We start from the raw sequence: 24,313 nt of genomic DNA, 5'->3' as shown, positions 1-24,313 counted from the left end.
AAACTGAATCAGGAAAGCTTGAAATATCTTTAGCTGCTCACAACCAGAGGTGTTTGGGAATTTAAATTGCCCTTGAATCTGCTGTTCTGACACCAGCAACCCAAAAAAAGCAATTCTGCTGAGCTCCATGTTTGGTTATTAGCAAGCCAATAGAAATGGGAAATAGTCACCATGATAACCTGGAACAATGATAGCACCCAACCAAATACACTGCTTGCCTTCACAAACAAGTACTTCTTTTGGGTGGTACTGCCTCAGGCTCATGTGTTGGCACCACAGTGTCTGAAGAAGTTGCTCCCTAGTCATTTCAGTTTAGAGAATATATGTGCATAAGAAGAATAAATAAGTAAATATGCTTTCTGAAAAGGAAAGATCCAATTGTATAGATCCAGGTCCAAACTAAAAAAAATAAAAATGTGGGAGACATGAGGATAATACCATTATTTGCCTTTACAGAAATGTGGCCACAGGGAATTGCAGACTTCATAAGAGGAACAGTGGACACCGCTTATCTTTTTCCCTGTGGGTGGAAAAATATATAGAGGATCACCTAGACTGGAAAAGATCCCTGGACCTTCTTAGAATAATAGAATCTTAGCACTGGAAGGAACCCAAGGGTCATCTAGTCCTACCCACTGCAATGCAGGAATCTTAGCTAGAGCCTCCATGACAGATGGCCATCTATCCTCTGGTTAAAAACCTCCAAGAAAGGAGAGTCCACCGCCTCTCGTGGGAGTCTGTTCCACTGGCGAACAGCTCTTACTGACAGAAAGTTTTTCCAAAAGTTTAGTCGGAATCTGCTTTCATGTAATTTAAAGCCATTGCTATGAATCCTGCCACCCAGAGCAGGAGAAAATAAGTATGTTCCCTGTTCCATGTGACAGCCCTAAAGATATCTGAAGGTGGCTATCAAATCTCCTCTCAGTCTCCTCTTTTCCATGCTTTTCGTCTGTTCTCTCTTCCAATCAAATTTGATACACAAGTGACTTCATTTCACTTTTTTAAAAATGAGAAATTGTCATGTGTCTCCTCAGTTTGGCCCTGATTCTTTGGGAAATCATTCATTATTATTATCTTCTACGGTACTTTATTTGCAACCTTCTAAAGTGAGGATGAAAAGAGAAAAGGAGAAATTTCTTTCCAATACATTTGAAATAATTAATTTTATAATTTGCTCTGGAGAGAAAAATGAGGGCATCTAAGCTTACATTTTAAAAATCTTGAAATATAAGTGGAAAACAAGCAACAGTTACAAAAAACTTAGGGAAGAGATAAGGGATTAGATTGGAGGACATTTTGATAATGGGGCAGCCTCTAACTTCCTCAAAGCAGTCCAGATTTAGATCTCAGTTGCCCTAGTTTGCTTCCAATCAGAATGAAGATTGATAGTGTTTGTTTAATGAACTCAGTTTAATCGCTCATACAGCTACCTCAGGCAACAGCAGAAACAATCTGTTTAATAAATTAATTCTGTAACTAAAGATTTAATTAAACTGTCCAGGAAACTTTGGAAAGAAGGAAGTAGTGACATGATTTAGAGATTGTCACTGGAAACGTATCTACGTGTAACTCAAATGTCAGGCAGGCCAAACTGCAGTTCCTATGGAAATCTTATAGCTTAACATCTTATGAAGGTAAGCAGTTGGCTTTGAAATGATACTGAAGTATTATATTAGCAATGATTTTAGAATCCTTTCTCTGCGTTTTTTTAGCTGGACCAATTTTGAATGCCTTAACTTACCTCCTAAAATTCCTACATCTTGTAGCCAGTTCAAGCTCGATGCTTTCTGACATTATTGGCGGGGATTTCTTCTTGTTTTAAGATAAGCAAATTTGGGCCCAATGTTGGCTATGCCTCCTTGAATGTCTCCTGCTAGAACTCCAGCCATTACTGCATAAGCTTTTGTGGCTCCAGGACTATTCAGTAGGCAAAATGGTGGTTCATGTTTCAACTTTACAATTCCACAACCAAGCCCTAAGCACCAGCTTTATCCACAAGCAATTAAAAATATGACTGGCTGTAACTTTGGTTGAGGGGTAACTTCTACTCCCACAGTCGATACTTCATAATGACCCATATAAGGTGCTGTGAAAGGAGCGAGAGGTCTCTCAGCTAGAGCTTCTTCCCTATCCATAGAAATTATTTCTCTGTCTTAGAAAGGGCAGTAGGAAGTTCTCAGTCCCCGCAGTTCCAATGACTGCTGCTGCCATTCCGACAGGTCTTCTGCTTGTTCAAAGACCATGGGTACTTATAGTACATAAAACCAGGGTTTTTAAAAAATCAAATTTTCCAGCTGCATAAATTCCATCATGCAGCCCACATGGGAGAAAGAAACACAAAGTATGCTTTGCTTCTTCCTTATACCCTGTATCAGTGATGTTTTCTCCATACCGTAGGAGCAATTAGTTCTTATCTACTACTATACAGTAACTGACAGGACAATCCAATGGCCCTTGCTGCAATGTAAATCCTAACTCGGTGACTTGAACACCAGTGCAAGGGCACCATCCTGAAAGTTATCTATCTATTCCTACTGGCTTATCTAACTCATGCTGCCAAAATTAGTACCTCTCAAGCATGGGGTTTCTGTTAAGCACATCTGATCTGGTGGCTTGAGCACCTTTAAGCCCCAACTGCTGTTAGCTAACAGAGGAAACAGGATAACTACTCACACCGTGTGGTATTATTGTTTGGGTGTTTGTGGTCATGGGGAGTGCACCATACATATGGGTAAAGAAGAAAGCAGGATAACCACCACTCCGTTCCTAACTAAAGGTATCCCTGTACAGTGTCAGACAGAGAACTTGGCTTATACTTGTCCTAGTCAGGAAGGAACAACAAAAGCTATCTTCACTTGCTACTGTTCTCCTCTGCCCTGAGTCTTCCTGCTCAGCTCTGCAGCCCTGGCTCCGTTAAATTCTTACAGTGATGATTCTTCCCTGTTAATTCTCTCTCGCTTCAGAACCCTGTCACAGGATGGGCCCCAATTCTTTCTTCAGGGTCTGCGGGTTTCCTTTCTTTCTCCAGCCCTTCTACATTTTTGTAGGTTTTTAAGGTGCCTAGTTTGTTCCCCCCACCTCATTTTTCCAACTGCCCATTTTTTTATCTAACTGCACACTTTTAATAAAATCCTGCATAAACCATGTGATTTGCTAAGACTGTATTTTGTTGATACAGTATAAGGCTGTATATAGAAATTTCCAGTATCATCTCCAGCTGCATACCCTCCAACATTTCTCCGATGAAAATAGGGATGTCCCATGATGATATTTTTACTATTTATACCCCACACATCTTATTGGGTTGCCCCAGCACTCTGGGCAGCTTCCAACATGTATAAAAAAACATAATAAAACATTAAACATTTGAATGAACCTCCCTATACAGGATTGCCTTCAGACAGATAATGCCATACCCTCCAACATTTCTCAAATGAAAATTGGGACAGCCTAAGGAATAGTGGGATATTCTGGGATCAAATCAGAAGCCAATATGGCTTATCTAAATCAGGGACATTCCTGGAAACTAGGGACACTTAGAGAGTCTGCACCTGAAAATCAATGGTGGGTCAAACTGTGGGTCAAAACTGACAGCTTAAGGAAACAATGGTCAGGTAAAACAATAGGATAAAACAGTTCTTTATATCAAAACTTATTGGTGGAACTAGCACTGTGCTGGTACCTGTCCCCTCACTTCTCAAAAGTTTTCTTCCCTTGCAAATGAGGTTTCTGTTTTCTTTTCTGTCTCATTCACAATGTGCTTTAGCATTCATTTATTTTAAATCATGGTTGAGAGGTGACTAAGGGTGGTTTGTGTGGTTTTCTTTGAAGCCTCTCAGGCTGCCTGAACTTCCTGATATGAAAAAGACCTATTGGAGGAGTTAACCTCATGACAACTTCCTCTGGGTTTTAATTCCAGCACAGGCAGCTGCTACCAAGCACCTGAGATTGATGAGTTTGCTAATTTTCAAGGAGTGACCTTAAAAAAAATATTTCTACACTGATTTCTTTAAAAGTAAACAGGTTTCACTTCAGTAAAAAATGATGGTGACCAGCAGACATGATCAGGGCAGGCAGCCTCTCTGGTTTCCTGTGCTTTCAGGAAGGCCCAGCTGAGGACATCATGGGGTTGTCAGGCACCCAGGAAGGTTGCAGAATGCAGACCATCAGAGAGATGATTTGTAGAATGAAAGAAAGGGCACTTGTAACCCCTCAGTTGTACTGAAAACCAGGTAGGCATTATGAAAATTCTGCACCCATGATAATTTCCCTATTGCTTTTGATAGTTTTAGAATGCATTTTTGCAGTTGGTAGAGAATGGTAAGAAACTTCTGGCATTGCACTAGATACAGCCCATGTGTTAAATCCTGTGTTCAGTTCATAGCATCTTCTCTGTTAAGTATTACACAGGAGACAGACTTTGCCTTTTATCTTGGAGAGCCACTAATGCGCAAGGTAGTGAGCTTAATGGACCACTGGCCTGATTCAGCATCAAACAGCTTCATGTGTTATTATGATCTGTGCACTCATAGTGGGAAATAGAAGTGGACCAAAAGAATGATGCTATAGTATTCTGGAAAAGATTTTTTTACAGTGAATGCCTAACAATTTCCCTAACACTTGCATGCATTTTAAAAAACACATCTCTGCACACACTGCTTTGAGGCATGACTGATTCTGTTATTCCAATATATCAGTCATATGGGTTCAGCCATCAAATTGTGCCCTCCGTGGCTTCATGGTACCTTCATCACTGACTAATTAAGCCCTCAGGGACTCGTGGGGCACTCATGTATAGATTTTGGAGTTTAGTTAATCATTTTATTGATGCATTGGGGGTGGAAATATTCTCTATTCTTTTCCTCTCTTAATTGTGTCAGTGTTTCGGCTGAGAAGAGTTGTCACCAAGGTCTGCAGATCAGATTATGAATGCAGACAGGATAATATAAAAGAGCCCTGATGAGGAAGACCCCCCCCCAATTTCTATATAGTTAGTTTCCTAGAAGAAATATACATTTAAAACAAAACAAAAAAACCCACGAGGTATGAAACCACTCGTGGCAATGCAGCTGAAAATGTTTGTCACGGCCAGTGCAGAGCTGGAACTATCAGGGTTCACACTGATCTGGATCTCATAAAGTTTCAGTTTGTTATGTGATGTGGCAGTACCCTTATCAAAAGCTGGTTAACCAAAATTTACCCTGGTAACAATGCTGCTGAAAGATAACAAAGCTGAGAAAACTGGCCTAGAATGATCGCCTTACATCAGATGTGAAACACCTCGCAAAATACTCCTTCAACGATTCCCCTCTCACCTCAAATGTATGTTGCCAGCAGATTTTTTTTTATTTTATGTGGTGGGTTTTCAATTTTGTAGGCATTGCACAATTTTGAATTCACTTTGCTAAAAGAGTGCTGCAAAAATTGAAGCATGCCATGAAATTATGTACAGCTTTTGGTGCTGGCTGGGGCTGATGGGGATTGTAGTTGAAAACAGCTGGATGGTATCAGGGTTGGGAAGGCTGTTGTACAGGGTCTGGGCTAGTACTCTCACCCACAAAGACCCTGTGATTGTGGCCTGGCATGGCCATGGGGGAGCCGGGGGGGGGTAGGTTCCTTCCAGTGTGCGTGTAGTGGTAGCCAGTGTGGTGTAGTGGTTAAGAGCAGTAGTCTCATAATCTGGGGAACCAGGTTCGCGTCTCCGCTCCTCCATATGCAGCTGCTGGGTGACCTTGGGCCAGTCACACTTCTCTGAAGTCTCTCAGCCCCACTCACCTCACAGAGTGTTTGTTGTGGGGGAGGAAGGGAAAGGAGAATGTTAGCCGCTTTGAGACTCCTGAAGGGGAGTGAAAGGCGGGATATCAAATCCAAACTCCTCTTCTTCTTCTTCTTCTTTTTCTTCTTCTTCTTCTTCTTCTTCTTCGTCTTCTTCTTCTTCTTCTTCTTCTTCTTCTTCTTCTTCTTCTTCTTCTTCCCACACGGGCAGATGACTCTCTCATCAGCCTCAGCCGATTGCAGGGGTCTATGGGATTTTCCTCTGAAATCTAAATCTGAATTGGCCAATCATGGCCTTTCTGAAAGGCAGGGCTCTGGGGATGGACTGGGTGAAGTTAGTCCTCACTCCACAGCATTTAAACTGGCTGTTCTGGGAGCAAGCAGAGCAGCCACAATGAATCTTTTTGTGTTCACACCCTGCACCTTTATTAGCCATTATTAGCAATTGCAATAACTTAATAATTTTTTTAAAAACATGCCTCTGGCCTTGAGGAGTCCAGAGAAATTTAACAAGCCACTTATTAGCCAAGATATGAAAGAACACATCAAACCTACAGCATCTGGGCCACAATCCAAACAGAGCTGGGCACAGTCAAACCCATAACATTCAGTAGACTTCATAGAGCTTGAAATGTACCCAACTAGTCACAAATAACAACTGTGTTATCCACATCCCCATACAGATGTAAACCCACATCCAGACAGTTCAATGTAGCATAGGTGAGCATTGCAGTGTGGATGAGAGTGCACTCATGCATTGGCTATGCACATGGAAAGATGCTTCCAGGTTGAAGATCTGAAGTGTGATAAACCAATTGCTACCTGAGTAGCTTCTCCTTTGCTAAAAAAGTGGGATTATTACTATTATTTCATTTTCTATAAGCTGTAAATGGTAGTATTTCAGTTGCTGCCCTGTTTATTAGTTGTTTGACAAGATAATGCCAGTTCTGTTTTTGCTGAAGCCAGCCATTTAAAGGTTTAGATTAAAAAGAGAAAGTATATACATTCATGCACTTTCTCCTCCTGCCATTCCATAGTATATCAAAACACAGAAAGGAATTTCACCTCCACCAGCTGTGGCAGGAGATTATGGCAGCTGTTTTACATCTCTAGATTTAAAAAGAAATATTTTTAAAGTCTGTTTTTCATTTCCAAAGGTGATAGCAAAACACCCCCAAATCTGTTATCCATTAAGAGATGAACCAGATTTTCATGTTTGTTTCAACTTGTGATTTTTAAGCAAGCCTTGTGAAGCAAATGCAACAAGGAATAACCGCTATTCTTCCCTGCTTGTAAAGGCATGAGGTTTGCTCCTGTTGAACACATAGTAGTACTGGGCTTTATTGTCATTTGTCAAGTATAGGAAGGCAATTCTTACATTGTTTTACATTGTTAACAAAGGGCTGATTCACTTGTCACACTAACTCCAAGATGGGAAACCTGTAGCCTTCCAGATGTTGTTGGGCTACAACTCCCAACATCTCTGACCATTGGCCACACTGACTGGGGCAGATAGACATTATTATGGCAGGCAACGTAACTGAATTTTGATTTGATTTTTATTTATTTATTGAACTTATATACTGCCCTATACCTTGAGGTCTCAGGGTGGTTCATATAACAAGAACAATTTTATAGTTTTAACTGCTTTTTATTTTCATGTTTTGGGTTGTTCATTGACCACTTATATATAATTGTGATTAAGTAGCATATAAATTGTGGGACGTGGGTGGCGCTGTGGGTTAAACCACAGAGCCTAGGACTTGCCGATTAGAAGGTTGGTGGTTCGAATCCCTGTGACGGGGTGAGCTCCCATTGCTCAGTCCCTGCTCCTGCCAACCTAGCAGTTCAAAAGCACGTCAAAGTGCAAGTAGATAAATAGGTACCGCTCCGGTGGGAAGGTAAACGGTGTTTCCGTGCACTGCTCTGGTTCTCCAGAAGCAGCTTAGTCATGCTGGCCACAAGACCCGGAAGCTGTACGCCGGCTCCCTCAGCCAATAAAGCGAGATGAGTGCCGCAACCCCAGAGTCAGCCACAACTTGACCTAATGTTCAGGGGTCCCTTTACCTTTACCTAGCATATAAATTGTTGAAATAACAAACAAACTTCTGCACGATCACAGGTTCTCCAAATGTGCCTTAGATCATAGGTTATGGAGGAGCCACAATCCTCAGGCTTGTGTGTTCCTCCTTGCTTTCTACTCCATGAGACTGGGAGGAGGACCTTAGCAGCTCTTTCTGGTATTTGACTAGAGATTTTTGTAAGCCAGGATCCCTTGTCCAGTTTCAGAGTATGCCGTCTTCAATCTATGGTTCTGAAACCGCCTTATTAAACATAGCTATTACAAAGCATGATTCCTGCTCTGGATGACATGTCAAGCCAACCATGAGTGTAAGCGAAACTAAAAGCTCCTGAAATCGACCTCCCAGCTACATAGAAGGTGGAGAGCAGAGGAGGGAACTACAGTAGCCCAAGGCTTGCAGTTTCTTCTTCCTGCTCATGCATGTCTTTGCTAAACCAAGCAGCTGGCTGTTGGGTGCTTGGGAACTCCGCAGAAGGGATGTTGGCAGGCGGGCAGGAACCAGTCAATGGCTCTGTGTAGGCCTCCTACCTTCAGCTCTCCAGTCCAGCATGCTCAGCAAAGGCACAGCTCCAAAGGGATTCTTCATAAGAGGCTTCTCTGCAGAGAAATGCCTTAGCCACTCAGTATCATTTGACACTGACCAACAACCAGTTAATGAGGGGGCCATTAGAAAGATCTAAGTCTGGCCACAAGCCTTTATACATTGTGCCAGCTGTAGGAGAGGTCCCCAGTAACATTGGTTGTGTTCAGATAATGACAGAGGGAGACACAGAAAAGGACTTGCTGATAGAAAGAGGAGTTCAGGAATTGCAGCCGCAATGAGTTTGCTAGTTTTCAAAGTTCTGTGAAAGTTAAGATCTTAGTTGCACTTAGTTGCTCAGCTCCATATTTGTCCATGTTGTTGTTGCCTTGCTTTGTTATAAATGTCTGAAAAGCTTGATACGAACCATTAATTGGAAATTATTTTTTCCACTGAATATGGTGGCCTCATTAGCATGACACAGTAAACCATAGTTAATTGTGACTGAGTCTTTCTGGTCGGCTTATCATCTTCCATCATGATCCAAATTAGGACCAATGTAACACCATTTAGGGCTTTCCTCCTTTAACATTCAATATATGTAATATGTGGAATATATGTTTTGTATTTAAAAGCTAGATCTCCCAAAATAAGTCTAGTTATTTAAAAATCATCCAACTGGTCAGTAGGCATAATGCATGTGTGTTGCTTAATATGTTACAACAACATGTTAGATAGCTGCCAAGTGTACAGAGCAAGAATTTTAAGATCTTATCAAGTTTTTGGATTAAGAAACCAATTACAGCTCAGCTGAAAATGAAAGTTTTAGTTTAGGGTACAAGTCAGATTATATTGGGACTGAGATATTATATATGAATCCAATTCATATATTTCATGCTTTTAAAAAAAAGGTTACAATTTGATATACACCTATCCAGGATTAAGTCCCAGTGAATTACATTATCTGTATTGAACACTGCAGCTCTGCTTGCACAGCAGAGTTCTAGAGACTAATCTCCTATTAATCTCAATTACATCTGGTAAGACACAGAGTTAAGGCAGCAAATTATTATTCCATAAATTGGGTGGTATCCCATTGGTTTTGCCCTGCTGATAGAAGAGATCCATCGGCAGAATGGGCAGGGAGTCAGTTTTGAGCAATTCCTTCTCCTCCTGCCACATTTTGTTGTGGGAGCATTGTGGGGGGGACCATTCAGAGCTACAGGAAGAAATGTCTAAAATGGCCACCCTCCTCTCCATTCTGTTGATGGACACTTACCGTCAGTGGCGCAACACCAACTGGATTGTTCAGTGCTTTTCCTGTTAATTTATTCCCATGCTGCAAATTTTGGATTCAGTTGAGACAGAACTATTGCGGTTCTTTCAAGCTTGAAGTTCCTATTAAAGAATCTTGCATTGATATTATGGAAAGACCCTGGAAATGGATTTCCATGGAAAACCCTCTTCAGTGCTCCTCCTAGTGCTCACAGCCACACTAGATGATGCAGCTTTTGCCACCTTTTGCCCAGGAATGTTGTTTTTCAGGAGACACTTCCTTTGTTCCCAGTTGTTTGCTACATAGCCCAGTCAGTAGCACAGAAAGCTGCTTTGTGGACACAGATGCAAAGCCCTGAGACAGTATCCCCATAACTATTTTCCTATTGTGTCTCTGGCATTCATATCACTATGTCTTATGAGGAAGGTCAGTTTCATTCTAAACAAAGAGTACGGCATTCAATTTAGGACAAAAGAGTGGCTGCCTCACAATCAATCACCACCTTGACAAGACATAGTTGTGGGTTAAGGAGACCTAGGGCAGGATGAATAAGAGTTTATAAGAGTTTACTGTGGGAATAATTATATTCCAGATGCTATGTGGTTGTTCAAAACCAATAAAATGTTCAAATTAAAAACAGAAACAGAAGATGAACAAAGAGGATGAACCCATGTCCTATTGAAGTTATTGAATTATTTTTATTATTAGTCCAATGTATTATTTTATATTTTGGGGCCTTTTATACTCTGGGGCCTGTTGGTGAAGGGCATTAAACAAAACTCTTAAATGATTCTGATCTGGCTGTTAGAAGTAGTGATGCTGAAAAAATGTCCTGTGGACCGTCGATATTGTGTGTGTGTGTGTGTGTGTGTGTGTGTGTGTAGAGAGAGAGAGGGGTGGGGGGAATAGGAATTGAAAGGCAATTTAGTTATGTGTTACTTGTTTATTACTTCCTCCAAGGCATCAGCAGGACATTGTACATGTTTTCTCTTCCTTCCTCACCCTGGCATTCAGTTTAGGATAAAAGTTTATAAATTTGGAGAAGACTGTGTTTGTCTTGATGGTGGTGGTAGCATATCTTCCCCAGCTGCTGGCTGAAGCGCTTTCCCCGACTTGCTGAAATACTTTTAATGACATTCACGAGACATCCAAGTCCATTTTTGCTTTTGAAATGGCTAGCTCGCCTCATTGTTATCCAGGTGGAATATTGCCAGGGTTTTCTTTACAAGCAGCTCTCCCAAATGAGGAAATTTGACGTGCTAAGAAATCTTGGCCGAGAGATCAAACAGATCGTTCATTAAGTTGTGTTCTTTCAGCATAGCATTTCCTTGGTTTGCACTTAATATAGTCAGAGATTTAAGGGGCTGCATATATTGGTTTCATAGGATTTATAATTTGTTCATTATTTTATTTTTCTTTACTGTTTCAGCTGTCAGTCCTGGCTAGCATGTTTTATAGTCTGCAGATTTAGCAAGATTGCAGCAGGGGAACAGAGTACACCCTCTGTACTCGAGTCAGATGTAGCACTGTTTGAGCTTAGAAATAGAGATATTAGGTAACTGGAAAGATTATTTGAAAATGGCCAGTTGAAAAGAAGAAGAAAAACACTAAAGGAGTGCTGTCAGCTGCATCTAGATCTCTTTCTAGGTTTTGTTTAGCACTATATAGAACAGTTGTTTAGAACTTGAGAACTGCTGAACAGTATGCGTTTGAGCCATCGGTGACCAAAAGTCACATTCAGAACTTTCATATCATTTTATGCATAATGCTTTTCTGTGGAGTCATGTGGCACATTGCAAAGAGTGGGATGACTGGTCTAGGTGGCAAACGCCAGAGGAGGGGAGCGGCAGCAAGGTGTTGGAAGATGGAGCTGTGTATACTACTAAGCTAGTCTGTTGCCCTCGAGGAGGTGGGGGACATTATCCCATCACCAGCATTTGAGTCAGATTCACTTGACAGTCTCGGTGTGATCAGCTTCTGTCTGTCGAATGGGGTGAACACCATTCTGTCCTTTGCCTCAGGCAGCAACATTTCTTTGGCTGGGCTTGATTCTGCAGAGTCATCAAGGGTTAAGAAAAATCAAATGATGGGCAGGCATGTGTGAACATCTCAGTGCAAAACATTGTGTGCAACAGCACAAAAAGGTAACAAGCAATTCAAATAAGGACCAAATTAAAGGTAAAGGTAAAGGGACCCCTGACCATTAGGTCCAGTCGTGACCGACTCTGGGGTTGCGGCGCTCATCTCGCTTTATTGGCCGAGGGAGCCAGCGTACAGCTTCCGGGTCATGTGGCCAGCATGACTAAGCCGCTTCTGGCAAACCAGAGCAGTGCACGGAAATGCTGTTTACCTTCCCGCTGGAGCGGTACCTATTTCTCTGCTTGCACTCTGGCGTTCTTTCGAACTGCTAGGTTGGCAGGAGCAGGAACCAAGCAACGGGAGCTCACCCCATCGTGGGGATTCGAACTGCCGACCTTCTGATCGGCAAGTCCTAGGCTCTGTGCTTTAACCCACAACGGCACCCATGTCCCAAGGACCAAATTAGCACTTGCTTTAATTTCATTTCTAAGAAACACAATAGGATGTTTTATTCAGTTGCAGTCAGTTGCAGACACTGGGTGGAGAAATTTGTACTGGGACTGTAGCATCTGGAAAGGGAAATGTGACTGTTCCTTTGCCAGCCACAAGCTTGGTGAAGATTGCCCCAGAACCACAAGGAGAAAAGCCCCCATTGGAACCAATGGGAGCTTTTTTATATATAAAAAAATTTTGCAGTGGGGGGGTGATGTTTGTCATGATAACAGCTGGGTAGGCAAAGGTCCTCATCTTATGTTGTAGTCTTGATGCAAACTGCGGAAGAGGGGCATGTCTGTAAAAAAAAAAAAAGAAATAAAACGCCCTACTGTGCTTCTTAGCTATGCCTTTATGGGAGATATAAATAATGAAATGCTTGGGGTGTAGCAATGCTTTCCTAGAATCCAGATCCTAATGGTATGAATAATAATTGTGGTGACACACAAAGTGGTTTATGCCAATGTGGCTGCAATGTCATCCTAGGCAACCTTAACAAGGCAAATGCACCTTGCTATGTTGCCTCCCTCTTCCAGTTCTCCTGTAGGAGGTTCCTACTGCCTATCAGGCACATAACTTTATTCAGATGCCAGTGCATTTCTTGGAAATTGCATAATGGGAGGGTGTTGCTTGCTGCAGGGTTGAGAAATATCCAGGGCTGATGATGTGAACAACAAGAAGAAAAATGGGTATGCTTCTAAACAAGGAAACTCCGACAGTGACGAAATAGGGCAGTGGCAGAGATAAGCGAAACTGATCTGTGTCTGGAGAAGCATATGGAACACTGTGTTTAGGTTAAAACCCTTTCATGGAATACTGATTTTCACAAACGAAAACCCACAAGTAGAGCACTAAATTGGACAATACATGAAGCAAAGAAGCCAATGCTGTATAAGCTAGTTGTGTTTATCTTGTGCCCAAACAAATAGCTTGCTTAGGCATACTGTTAATGTTGGAAACTCAGCTGTGGTTAAAGTTATTTCGGCAAAGCAAATGCAGTTCAAACATTTGGTTGCTCTGATGTTTACGGTATGGTTTTAATATAATCAGCATTTGTAACTCTCTAAGCTACGAATGTGTAAATTTCACTGCTATAAATACATGTCTACCTGGGAATCCCAAGTTTGAAATATTCAGTGAAAACAGCACATTTGTCACAATTTATTCTGACCTGCCTATGTGCGGGTGAGATGAACTGCGCGTGTGTGAAATGAAAATAAGGTGGAGGACACCTGCGCTATTTGAAACATACACTGTATTAAGGCTGCAGTCACTTGCTTAGATCTTGCTGAATTCAGTGGGCCTTACTTTCAGTAGACATGCAGAAAGATTGCACAATAGGAAGCCAGTCCATTTCTAATGTAGAGTGGCAAGATCCACAAGACAATAGGTCTCATGCCATCTTTAATAGCTGTGTAGAAAAGGGAATTCAGTCCTTCCAGAGAACTATTAAATGTCATGTCCTCTTTTTCATCCCCCCCCCTGCTGTTTTGGTAACATTTGTCAGGTGTTTGCAGGTATTATCATTAATAACATATAACCAGTTGCCAATATGTTATATATTGTATCCCACTGATCCTCCAAGGAACTCAAAGTCCTTAAGTACCTGGTCCTCCTTCTGCCCCATCCTCACAACAACTCTCTAAAGTACCGTATTTTTCGCACCATAGGACGCAGTTTTTCCGTCTTAAAAGCTAAAGGGAAAAGTCTGTGCGTCCTATGGAGCGAATGCAGGGGGGGAGGCAGGCAGAAAAAGCCCCCAAGAGCCACACACAAGCTTCGTATGGCTCTTGCGGGCTTTTCCCCAAGAGGGAGAAGGGACTGACGCGGTCAGTCAGTCCCTTCTCCCTCCTCTAGAAAAGCCTTGCGCAATCTGTCCAGCCGCGGGGAGGCTGCGCAAGGCAACAGAGGAAGCCCGGGCAGCGAGCGCAATCCATCCCCTCGCTGCGTGGGCTTCCTCCTTAGCCTTCCGTGCCTCTCCAGCCACGGGAGGGTGAGCAAGGCTAAAGAGGAAGCCCGGCAGCGAGCGTGATCCATCCCCTCGCTGCGCGCGCTTCCTCCTTAGCCTTGCGCGCCTCTCCAGCCACGGGAGGCTGAGCAAGGCTAAAGAAGCCAACTTTTAAAAAATCTCTCTATCTCTACCTCTTTTTCTTTTTTTGTCCTTTCTCCACCCCCTTCTTTTCCTCTGGATCAGTGTTTTTATCTAGATTAACGTTTTAGTTTGGAGGGGGGGAATATTATAAAAAAGGAAACTTTGCAGCTTTTATTTTAGTATACAATAAAAACAGATTAAACAAAACAGAAGAGAAGGAACTAGCATAGAAGAAGAGAAAAGGAAAAGAGGGAGGATACAAAGCCATTATTCCCCCCCCCCCCAGCCAGGGTTAAGATCTACCAGAGGCCAAGGCACTAGGGATGAGCACAATGCACTGTTTGGGGTTGTTTTTTAGGTAATATAATACAAACTGATATTTGAATAAATGAGCTTGCACATTCATCTCCCTGGGAGTAAGCACTATTGAACAGAACAGAACTGACTTCACACTAGACACTGTAGGATTGCTCCGTTGAGTCAAATGTGTAGCATTTTTATATGGCACTTTGCCACTGTGCTTCCCCAGAGCACTCAGACAGTCCTTCATGCTTCTGTTTCCTTTTTCCTTGAGAAAGAAGAATGAGCCCTTTTTTCACAGCCAGGAACAATTAACCATGGATTTCCATTAAAGCACTTGGACCGAATCACTTAACATTTTCATTTGTCTGAGGCCAGCATGTGGAGCCTGGTGCTGCCTACCTTAAACAGAGCTGTCGGAGTGAATGCATCTCTTGTTAAGCTGCACTCCTGCTGGTTATACCAGTGTCTGGGCTAGATGAATACCCTCCACCCTCATATCTTTCTCTCTCAATGCTTTCTATATATATTTTTAATGACTCCACATCAATCTGTAGTTTGCTAGGACTTAAATTTTGTCTGCAATCCTATGCATGCAAGTCCCAGTGTGCATGGGATTGCTCTTTAAGCTTGCAACGTGCAGAATTTGAAGGCTTGGCCTATGGGAGTCCAATAGTGGAGGTTAGCAAGCACTGAGATGGGTATGAGTGGTGGAAATCCAATTGTGGAAAAAGTTTCACTGTTGCATTTCAATGGAGTTAGAGGTCAGAACTCTACATAGGGAGCTTTTCCATGGGGCTGTACAGAAGAGATGTTGCAACGTGTGGTCAACAAACTGTCACCAGACTACAGCTCCCATCATCCTTGACCACTGACCACTCTGTTTGGGAGTTGCGGTCCAAGATATGAAGTGCCACAGGTTAGCCAAGCCAACTGTATTGTCATAGGAACATGTGTTTCCTCTTGTTCTGTGACAGCTATTTACACAAATTAAAACATAGTTGCACTTTCAGAAGGAATCTTGTAATATCCAGATTTTCATAGCATATACTGTTTCCCTGCTGAACCCAGAACAATTTGCATACCGGTGAAATAGATATTTCTAAGAGTATCACCATTTGATGCATTACAACTTAATCTGTCTGATAAAATGGGTGTGTTGCCCTTTCCTAACATAGGAGTGTGTGCGTGTTTCTTTTCCCCAGCACCCTCCCATCTGTGCAGGAAGCATTAAATGTGTTATACAGACAAGCTTTTAATCAGAGTCCAATGTATGAGCTCAGCCAGCAATGTGAATGCAAGTCCTTTTGGGCGAAAAACAACAAAGCATCTTCTTGGTTGGTATGGAAAGGAGATTACTGTTACCTCAATTATCTTGAGTTCATACTCATGCTGTAAATGTAAAACCTGTTCCCAGTGAGATGTGTATGCATGTGTGTCTCGCAGACATTTGAAGTTCATTAATATACAAGTTGTAATGAGAAATCCTTGTGAGGACAGGAGCACTTGGAAATGTGGGGGAGGGGGGAACCTGCATCTGATCCATAGACTTGATTTTCAAGAATCGCTATGGCTTTAAATTGCTTCTTTCCTGTGCAAAAGCCTTTCAATGGAATTTTGCTTTCTTGTGTCTTGCAGAATAAGGTGAAAAATTATATTGTTCATTTTTAATTATACAATACTCTGGGCGGAGGAATAGGGCAATTTTTGGGTTGCAGTTTTATTCTGAAGTTCTAGGCATGTGTACTGGAAAGAAAGTCCCATTGAACTTACTTCCAAGTAAAAATTCTCAGGATCAGTTTCCAATCAACTTATTGCAGTAATGAATGTGCAGCAGTACTTTTCTCTGAGCTTCAGGTTTCCTCCAGTGTCCACAGATACTATTTTCGATGTCATTTTAATCAACTTATTGTAATTTTTGACATCCTTGTTAAGCTTTGCTTCACTCTGATTCATCAAATAGGGATCAATCTTCACATTTAAAAATGACTTTATTCTAAATACAAGAGCACTGTCTGTTATGAACCAGCCTAGCATTTTCCTTGGTCTTGTTGGCTACATTGGGTTTTTTTTTAAAAGGACAGTTGTTTGAAAATAGGAAGGCCTGGCTTAGTAGCAGAGCATATCCTTTGCATGCCTACAGACAGTCCCATGTCATTCCCTGGCCTCTTTTGATGAAAAGATCCTAGGTAATGAATTGGCTTGTTGAAGACTTTGGCCTGGGGCCTCAGAGACAGGCTGCCAGTCAGATGAGACAGAAGTGTGGCCTCATGGTATTAGGCAAGTTCAGATGCTACACCTATTCTATTTAATCAGGAAAACTGGTACATGGCTGAAAACAATGAGGGTTGTCAGCACCAATTCTCAACTAAGACCTCTCATCAGACCTTGAGGGCTGAACCTGTCCTCGCTTAGATAGAGTCCCTCCATCTGATGCAGGTACTCACTAGCAACAACGAGACACTCAATGTAGATACAAACCCACATGTAAACTATGTTTCCTTAGGAACTCAGCCAAACTATTACTGTATAGGGTTTCTTACCTGTGCATTTTCCAATGTGATATATGTTGTCTTCATCTGCCAACAGTGCCCTTCTGGCACTTACAACCTCCTTCTAAGAGAATAAATGGGTACAAGTCAGTGGGTGATCATTTCAATCCCTGCAGACTTTCTAAAGCAAGTTGCCATTCTTGAACAAAAATAAACAAGCAAAGAGGTTCAAAAGTAACTGCCAACAAATTGTGTGGTATAAGGTAAAACCCTATCTGAAGAAGTGTGCATGCACACGAAAGTTCATACCAAGAACAAACTTAATTGGTCTCTAAGGTGCTACTGGACAATTTTTTTTATTTCTATATATATTTCGACTGCATCAGACCAACATGGCTACTTACCTGAATTAAAGGATGGGCTAATGGTATCTGACATTGGCAAAGTTATTATAAATCTACTACTTAATGGCAGCTAAAGCGCTAAGTGGAAGAAGACAATTGCTTTATCACTTTCTGAATATATTGGCAGAATATGATGATAGTAGTTCAGGGAACAAGCTCAGCATTAAAACAATTTTTTTTAAAAAATAAAATTAAATCCTGATGTATCCCAGAATTACTCCTGGTTTATTTAGCCTAGGCATATTTACCTGCCTGGCACGTTTATTAAAGATTTTGTGGGATTCTGGAAGCAAACCTTTAATTGGCATTGAATATATCAATTAAAATGAATAGCTATAATTCTCTTTCCTGATCCATATTACAAGTCGCACCTGGGTTCCTGGATGGGGAAAAAAATGTTGTAATGGTTTCACAGCACTCTGGTTTCTCCAGTGTTATTCTGCTTATCATAGCAATTTACAACCCAGTTGGTTTTATCAATGGGTGTACTCATTTAATTATTATGCTTTGTTAATTCTTTCCACCCAGATAAATTCTTGTCACTGTGATGGCTGCATGCCCACTAAGAAGGGAAGCCGGGAGGCTTGCTTCCAAAACTCTGCTGAATGTTGTATTATTTGACAGTCAAAGATCTGTAAGATCGCTGCTCTTTATTACAATAGCCCATAAGCGGTTCTTTATCAGATGATTGTGCTGCAGGGCCAGTGCTCACATCTGCCATTGTAAGACACTTCCCCGCTGCAGCATTCAGCTTCCCTATGAAAGAGCCAAGCCAAGTCACGAGCCTATCATATCGCTGACGGAGATAGACAGAAGGCACAGGAGAGGGCCAAAGGAACAGTGTTAAAAAAGAAGACTGTGGTGGCAGCAATTAGATTCTCACTCCAAGACCTAGGAATGTTGCCAGCTTTGGCATTGTGCCCTGTTGTGTCTTTCTGCAAGTCACTTGACTCAATGTCAACGTACAACAGAGGAGTGTTCAAACAGAGGGCAGCATCTAAGTATATATAGTCACCGGGGCAAAGTTCCAGGCTTATAACATAGCCAAGCCCTAGAACCATTCTGGGAAATCAGCGCAGTATTCAATGCAATGCACCACAAATAACCATCCTTTGCATTGGTTATTTGAGGTGCTATGCGTTCAATTCTGCTTGGTTGCTTTCCCCTCCAAGCAAATATTCTATTCTTTTCCCTTGGTTTTCCTTCTTTCCAGCTGACACTATAAATTCATAATTTAGCTGTTCGAGGAGGGCATGTAGGCCCATTAAGTCTGTTTCTTTTGAACATACTTTATTCTTTCCTCAGGGCTCCTCCAAAGGATCTTGGGGTGGATGTGGGGGGTCATTGATCCTGTTGTAGTTCCGTTCCTGTCACTTGCCACCTGAGAGGATGTGAAATGACCCAAACTTGTCATTTCAATCCTAGTCTGTATTCCAGAAAACTCACATGGCCGGGCAATCCATTTTGACTCTTCTGTTAGAGGAGCACTCTGTGAAAAGCAGCAGCCTGGAATGTTTTAACTGCATACCTTTATGGATCTTCGAAAAGAAGAACTTTCTGACTGTTGAAAGCATGCCTGTTTCTGAGGTTCTTCATGCAGAGAGACACAACAGTGGTGATGGAAGTGAAACAGAAGCACAACAGAAAGAAAATGGAGCAAGAGAACAGGAAAGCAGGGAGTGGGGCAGCGAGAGAAGAGAAACAAAACGAGACAGAAGAGGCAGGCCGCTTTTCATATCTCCCTGCCATTCAGCAGCTATCCCAACGTTGTCACATTTCTGAGATTATGCAGGACTTCTTCTGTCTTTCAGCCACCACTTGTACTGGCACCAGCGCTGCTACAAGATCTGAAAACAAAGGAGCCTAATCTGTCAGCCAGTTAGAAGGAACACCCTTTCCCTTTCAACGGAGATATTTATTTGTCTGCTCAGACTTTCCATATGTTGTAACCATCTTGCTGTGCTGTATAAATTCAGGCCCTTTTAGAGGTGTGGCACCCAACTATTTTAAGTGTACCCTAACTGCAGAAGCTTCAGTCAGAAGTCTGGAAGGGTTAGTAACATCTAAATCAGATGCAAAAGCAACAAAGCTAGCTTTTCTTTCAACCACTGCTTTCATAAATCCCTTTAGTTTTAACCAATTAGTGTTCCAGCCTTCGGTATGTTCTCTAATTTTCTGAATTTCCTGTTTGTGAGTCTCCTTGCACTCTAGGCCCCACATGGGAGCCGTGGTTGAAAGGCTGGAAAATGAGCTTCTTGTAATTATAGAAGATGACTGCCATCACCAAATCTGCTATTCTACTACATTTTGCAGGCGGTAATTTCTACCACAGTGTTGAAACATTATCTGACACAGGAGACAGTGATGATTTAAAAATCTGTTTCTGGCAGCGTGGAAACATGCACCTTCAACAGTACACTTTCTGGGAGGCACATTAACATGAAGGAGAAATCACTGATGAGCCCTGATATAATCATTCCAGCTTGCATGAGTTTGTAAATTTGTGGATAAGATAAAAAGAAGACCCAATAATACAAGGATGGAGGGAGAGATAGTAACTTGGTGGCAGAGCACACATTTCACATGCAAAAAAAGGTCCAGTCCCTTGTGTGTCTAGTATTTCCCACCTATTCGTAGCTGTAATGAATTAAGCTAATTGCAAACCTCTCCTCTTGAGCCCATGTTCAACAATCCATCTTTTCACTCACCAGCTCATACTGACTATTGAATACTCAAACCTCCCAAATACAACCGTGGTGCCATATCTCAACCTGGTAACAAGAACTCAGCTGGCTACTCCTTTTGAAACAGATACTAATTATGATACTGCAGACAAAGAAGAGGCACGTATCCTCTTTCTCCTTTCACTTGCCTTTCCTGAAGCGTTTTCTGTACTACACATAAAAGCTGCTATAGATGAATCCTGCTCAGTAGACTGCACTATCCAACCATTGATATTCTCCAGTCATTTCACAATGTAAAGAACGAGAATGACCTCTTGGCAGTCTGCATACTCTGTAATAGGGAATCTTGAGGTTGGATTACTGCAATGCACTCTGTGAGAGACTGCTCTTAACATTGGTTCAGAATCTGCAGCTGGCACAGATGCAATGGCTAGGTTACTCAGTGGGGTGACTTACCATGAGCATGTAACTGTCCTAGTAAAGGAACTGCACCGGGTGCCAAGTTGCCAACAAATGAAGTTTAAGGTTTTGTTGTTGAGTTTATAAAGCCCTAAACAACTTGGGGGACAGCTTTCCTGAGAGAACACCCATCTCCCACAGATCTCTGTTCACAGAGATCACCAGGTGACAACATCCCTTCAGTAACACTGCAGCCCTCTGAAATCTTTCTTGCAACAACCTGGAAGAGAGTTTTTACAGTGGTGGAATCTACTATGTGGAATAGTCTACCCTCAAAAATTCTTCTTCTTCTTTAGCAATCACTTGTAGCCGAGTAAGATTGTCTTCCATAAACATGGTTTTAACAATGAGTCCGTAAGTGACTGTGGAGGCCAATTCTGGATCCACACGTCCTTCCACAGTGGGGACATTGGTTTCCGGACAGGAGCTGATCACGGTGTGGATTTGCCAAGCATGCCTTCCTCTTAGCATATTTCTTCCTTGTGTTCTGATTTCGAATGTCTGCAAAGTCCATGACACCTTTGGTAAAGGCTGTTCTCCAACTGGAGCGCTCACAAGCCAGTGAATAAATAGAGGCTGGAGGAACCTGTTCATCTCCAGATGTTGGACAACTCCTGGGATCACTGACCATTGGCCATGTTGGCTAAGATTCATGGGAGTTTTATTTATTTTCATTTAAGGCATTTATATACTCCTTGATCATTAAAATTTCTACGCACTTTCCAACATTTGAATGTTCATCATTCCTGCTTTATTTGCATGGATTCTATGCTGTCACATAACTGAATTGATTCATGAAGATCACCAGGGAGTGTTAAAATCCAGAGACCTACTTGGGCTTTGGTAATATGTAAAATTGCATGTCAAGTAGCAATTAGGTAATATGTAAAATTATGTGTCAAGTAGCAATTCCAGGGTGTCACACTTCTTCACCACACGCTTCTCATGTATCTTTCCTGTTTGGAAGGCAGTTAAGAACTAATCTCCTTCCGATTGATAACTAAGGATGTAGAGTGTGTTTTTATGCATGGTACTGAAATACTACACATAAATGTAGAATACAGTTGGCTTAACAGCCAAAGACCTGAAAATTAGTTCTTAGTAACATGGATATTGCTAGATTAACTATAGGTTGTTACAGTGGCGATTATGTGGCTTTATTCCCAAATCTTTTACATTGATGACTTGTAAACAGGTAGTTCTTCTTTGCTCTTCAAAGGCTATTAAAGTTCCCCGGAGAGTCTTGTCACATTTGTGTGATGATCACCATCCAAAAAAGCTACTAACAGAAATACCACAGCAGAGTGTTGAATTCAGCACTTCTTCTGTTCTTCCTGATTAACTTCTCTTATTCTTTGTCACCAGTGAACAACTTCACAAGTTGGAATGTTTACCCTCGTGGTCTTTCTCTAATTCCTAGCAAGCTGGGACTCTTGAAGGGCCTCTGTTTAGATTGTGGTTTTGTATTCTGGTTTTGTCTGACAAATAGCATGGTTATTTTATGTAAATATCGTATGGCAAGTTACCTGAAATGTTTATGGGCAGCTATCGATTGCCATGAAGAGCCACTTGAATATGTAGGGCAAAAAAAGTTAACCAAAGACCTCTTCCAAAATAACCTCCAAGTGGTTAAAGCCACTCCCTGCTCATTTGCAGTCAGTGTTCGAAGCTCCCATTGTTCTAGACATGCTTTGCGACAGGGAATTTCATTAATGCAAGAAGTTTCTGAACTCTGGGTGAGCCTAAGATTTCAGATTAAAGCTGCCACTGCTGGAGGAAAAGGTGGACCTTTTTCTGCCTCCTCACTTCAAGCCACTCTCAAGACTGGAGAAGGGACCCTCATAAGAATATTAGGGGGGTGGGCAGGGGAAGTATGGCTTTGTTTTCTGCAGTCTTCAGATGACGACTAGACCATGTGGAAAATGAACATAAGATTTGCAGCTTTGTATTCTTGTTATAAAAAAGTGCACTTAGACACTCCATTGAGGTGCCCATAACCTTAGGGTGCCATTTAGCTCCTAGCTTTCATATCTCAGTTTCTAACACTGTTTACAGTATGTCAGAATTCTGCTGACTTTAGAGCTAGGGCAATACTAAAAAGTAAAAACGAGCCTAAGGGATCCTGAGGGGAGCGGCCATAAATTAATCCTCTGAAAAACAGCAAAAAAAATGGCTGCTTCCCTCAGGACCCACTTGGAATCTGAAGTGGCACAATTGGGACATAAATATCAGTCTTCAGGTTCTTCCAGAATTTACTGCTTGCTTTTGCTTAAAAGAAAACAACTGGAAACTGAGCATCTGGAAACTGAGGCTGTATCTCAATCCTTGATTTACCTTGGACAGAAGTATTATGAACATGCAAATAAAAGTTATTACCTGCTTGCTATTTTTATTTTTATTTTTATTTTTATTTTCAAATCCCCGTGATGGGGGTGAGCTCTCGTTGTTCGGTCTCAGCTCCTGCCCACCTAGCAGTTTGAAAGCACGTCAAAGTGCAAGTAGATAAATAGGTACCGCTCCGGCAGGAAGGTAAATGGCATTTCCGTGCGCTGCTCTGGTTTGCCAGAAGCGGCTTAGTCATGCTGGCCACATGACCCGGAAGTTGTCTGCAGACAAACGACAGCTCCCTCGGCCTATAGAGGGAGATGAGCGTGCAACCCCAGAGTCGTCCGTGACTAGACCTAGTGGTCAGGGGTACCTTTACCTTTACCTTTTACCTGCTCACTAATACCATAAAAATACAATGTGCTAAGCAAAGAGTCCTTTGCTCTATGCTCTGGCCAGCACAACAGGGTCTTGGATCATCCTGGTCAAATCAATTGTTTGAGCATCCAGCATTACAAGAATGCCTCAGCAGGGTGATACAATGCAGCAGTTTCTGAAGTACTGAGGTAAAATCTGAGAATTTCCCCTGTCCCATAGAATTCAACTGGAAAGAGGTAAGCCGTTACTTTGCTTTCCCAGTGAGATCAATGGGAGTCATAAGTGCTTAGCTTTTGGCTGAATCACATCCGTCGTTCCTCTGTAAAGTCTACACATTTTATTCACATCAGCAGCATAACAGTATACAGTATAAGTAATGCCTTCTGTTCTAATGTCCTTGTATATACCAATTGAAATAAGTTAAGATAAACGACAGGAATATTCACACTGAAGTCATGCTATACAAATCTTGGATTAATAAAGATAAAAGAAGATCCAAGTTAACAATTGGGTCTTCCCCCTCCTTTTCTGATTTGGCCAGGGAAATCAAGATGCTGTAGACGAAAAAGAAATTATCACTCTTTCATGCTGGAATTTTGTTTAGGCAGATGCATAGATGCAAAGCTTAAAATATCATTGTCAATATTGATGTAGTGTGCTTTGGAACATATCTCATTTGCTCCACTTGTCCCTCTTGACCCACTAATCTGTATATCCGTAGAATCAAGATAACAGCAGTTTCAACGCAAGGGTAAATAAAATTTGAGGAAAGAACAGAAAAGTCTTGAACTAGCAGAGATCATTTCTCCAGGCATATCCTATTAGGAAGTTCAATAAGCTTGCAGAAGTGATACAGTAGCTGAATCTATTCTTTCGCTGCAATGTGCTGGACTAGAAAATGTTTCTACAATACTGGGTCAGTCGTAGTAACACATTGACATGCTCTGTCCCCAT

At 41.8% G+C, this 24,313-nt stretch overlaps 1 protein-coding gene and 1 long non-coding RNA gene across 2 annotated transcripts in view; one reads left to right on the top strand and one right to left on the bottom strand.

Moving 5' to 3' along the window:
• Positions 1 to 11,999, bottom strand: part of LOC310682804 — a 100,455-nt gene extending 88,456 nt beyond the window's left edge. The window contains exon 1 of the long non-coding RNA XR_014514179.1: positions 11,823 to 11,999. This is a non-coding gene — a long non-coding RNA (uncharacterized lncRNA). The remainder of the gene's footprint in view (positions 1 to 11,822) is intronic.
• ABTB2 (ankyrin repeat and BTB domain containing 2) overlaps positions 1 to 24,313 on the top strand; it is a 148,065-nt gene that overhangs the window by 31,265 nt on the left and 92,487 nt on the right. The window lies entirely within an intron of this gene.

The sequence above is a fragment of the Podarcis tiliguerta genome (assembly GCF_965153285.1).
Source record: "Podarcis tiliguerta genome assembly, chromosome: 1".
NCBI lineage: Eukaryota > Metazoa > Chordata > Lepidosauria > Squamata > Lacertidae > Podarcis > Podarcis tiliguerta.
Note: the sequence above shows the minus strand (reverse complement) of the source record. Positions and strands in the feature narration are given on the sequence as shown.